The sequence below is a fragment of the Benincasa hispida genome, chromosome 2, assembly GCF_009727055.1.
Source record: "Benincasa hispida cultivar B227 chromosome 2, ASM972705v1, whole genome shotgun sequence".
Classification (NCBI taxonomy): domain Eukaryota; kingdom Viridiplantae; phylum Streptophyta; class Magnoliopsida; order Cucurbitales; family Cucurbitaceae; genus Benincasa; species Benincasa hispida.
The window spans coordinates 39,644,010-39,646,877 of record NC_052350.1 but is presented as its reverse complement, the minus strand read 5'-3'; the positions used below and the strand labels follow the sequence as shown (position 1 = coordinate 39,646,877).

General features: G+C 35.9%; 1 long non-coding RNA gene across 1 annotated transcript; it reads right to left on the bottom strand.

The window, feature by feature from the left end:
* Positions 1–812: 812 nt before the first annotated feature.
* LOC120071655 lies at positions 813–2,622 on the bottom strand. The gene is made up of 3 exons (XR_005480307.1): positions 2,167–2,622; positions 1,979–2,053; positions 813–872 (listed from the first exon to the last, which is right to left on the bottom strand). It is a non-coding gene; the product is annotated as an uncharacterized LOC120071655 (long non-coding RNA).
* Between the last annotated feature and the right edge of the window lie 246 nt (positions 2,623–2,868).

The window sequence follows — 2,868 nt, the reverse complement described above, 5'->3', positions numbered from 1 at the left end:
TCATGAAGAATCTTAATGTCATGCTTCTTAATTTGGTCTCAAGAAATTAGTTATCAATTATGTTTGCATGAGAAAAGATTGCTATCAAAGGATTCGATCTAGATTAAAAACGTCTAGATCTATGTGTTGTGTTAATTACTTTAATAGTTCAAGAAAGTGTGTTTAATAATGTCTTTGATGTAATTTATTCCCTAAGACATCTCTAGTTTGATCATCATTATATTCGATCATTTTTATTGCTTTCTTAGATTAGTTTAATTTGTTTCCCATCGAAGTCGGTCCCCTAAAATAAAATTGAAATGATCTTTGAATAGCTAAAAGTGTAATTAATCTATTTCCCTTAAGATGATACTCGGCCAAGGTCGTTTTTGTTGTGGTTGACACCTTAAATCTCATGGGTCCTGTAGTTTGTAATTTTAATGTACAAACATTTTATTTATTTAATAAAATATGAGATATTTTATTTGACACTTAGTAGCAATAACCCACAAACTAATAAACTAACATCCAAGGTTATCTTTTGTAACAACCCGACCCCCTAGGACTTAAGTTAAGTCGTTACTAAATACATGCATGCATGGAACTCAAAACGACACTCGATTATGGTGAAATAAATGCTAATTAAATAAGGTATGTTCAAAAAACTTTCATTAAATTCAAATATTAAAACAATAGTAGGGTACCCATAAATCATAAAGGATAATAAATAAGTCTGAAAGACGATTCTTAAAAGTAAGTTTTAAACATCAAAACTAAAAGTTAAGAGAAACATGAAAAGAACTCTAAATCTCATGAGTGGAAGCGTAAAAACTAGTCCCAGTGGCTCGATCACAAATTCTGTTTGTCCATCGCCGGTGCATCTCTACCCTTACCTGAAACAAAAATATGAGAATGAATGAGTATAAAATATTCAATAACTAACCCCACTACTGGGGTCAGGCTAGGCATCTATGTCCTCTAGATACCTACCTCTGGTGAAACATATAAACTGCTTTAGTCCTCATGGGACACATATACACATGAAACAAAAAGAAAACTAAGTTCTATCCTACTGTAGTTAAGTATGCCCACTACCTTTGGTGAATCCCGAAGGAGACACAAAACTGGTGAATCCCGAAGGAAACATAAACTGGTGAATCCCGAAGGAAACACAAAGTCTAATGGGCATCTAACTAATCGGTAAGGACACTTACACAGTCTCAACATCATAATTATCACTATATGAATCTATGACATACATATACCTCAACATCATGGCTCTATAACATACACATATACCTCAATATCATCAGATCCAATACAACCATATGGAATCAAATACAATCTCATGCTAGCATTCAAGTGTCTATGTACACAAATAAATCTTTCAGATCTCCTACCAGAGCATACATTGGTCATACTATACTATCAGTCTATCATGTTGTCATACTGCCATAACATTCATTTATCGTGCTAGCATACATCTAGTGTCTAGCTCGTGGGTAGTTCCAGTAGTAAGATTACTTACTTCAAAGTTAAATCCAAAGAAACCCAAGCAAGCTTATCCTTTTCAAGACAAGAACACCTAAGATAAATCCAACTTTTAAATCAATATTTTGGATCTAACTCCAATTAACCAAATTGTTCAAAGACCTCCAATTTTACTTTACCTAAACTATAGCTTGGTCTAAACTTAATTCCAAAATCCACTTCTGTTGGCTACCTAAACATACACAAAGTTCAAAATTAATAACTTAATTCTCCACCATTAATCTTAACTCAAAATAACCACCCAACAACTTACTCCAAACTTACCAAACTTTAAAAGATAATTAGCCTTTACTTTGATGAGCAACACTCCTAAACCTCTCATGTCTTGAATCTAAAGTCCAAACCCAAGAGATATTAACTATTTTAACCCAAAACCAAAACATATAAAATTTAATCTAACAATCCCCAAATCAAACCACAATGGAGGTTACCAAGCCTTGGAACTTACCAAATCGCCACGAAGAAGGAACTTCAACACCCGCTGGACAGCACACAAATTCTCCTCCAAAACCCCCCAATTAACCTTTAAATGCAAGAAGGAACACTATTATAATCCCAAGACATAATCAAGTGATCCAGAAAACAACCAAGAACAACAAAAACACCAAAAAACTTATGCAAAAATTTTACTCCAACCAAGATTCGATAAGTTACGAAGGAGATTTGCGGTGGAAGCTGGTTCGATGACAAGGTTGAGCTAACGGCGAGGGGAGGGCACGGCTTGCTGGGAGTGCGTATGTCTAGGTGGCGCGGACCTCAGCGACTGGGCGTCGACGGCGCGACTTCAGTTGGTGGGAGCAAATCTGGGCAGCGGCTTTGGTGGTCGGTCAACAAGTGGCGCCATGGAGCACGAACGGATGTCCTAGTCGGCGGCTAGATCTCGCAAGGATGGACGATCCACTCGGCGGCTGGACAACGTAACGTCAAGTGGGGGAAAAGGGCTGGACGGCACTCGACAGCTCGACTAAAGCCAATTCCAACGACGATGAGCGACGAGTGGTGAAGCTATGGCTGGGGAGAAGTCTTAGCGACGTGAGGAAGAAGAAGAGAAGAAAGGGAAAGAAAAAGAGGAAAAAGAAAAAGGAAAGAAAAAGAAAAGGAATGAAATAAAATAAAATATATTTTATTTTATTTCCTTCCTATTCCCCTTTATTATTATTATTTTTTTCCATTCTCTTCTTTTCCATTTTTAAAACCATAATTCTTGCCCTTGATTTCCAACACTAAACTCTGGAATTAATTTTCAATATTAATTTTCACTTAAATGATTTAAATTTCAACAATTGCACTTAAATGTCCAAAAAAATTCCAAAAATACCCTCAAGTAATAAAAATTAT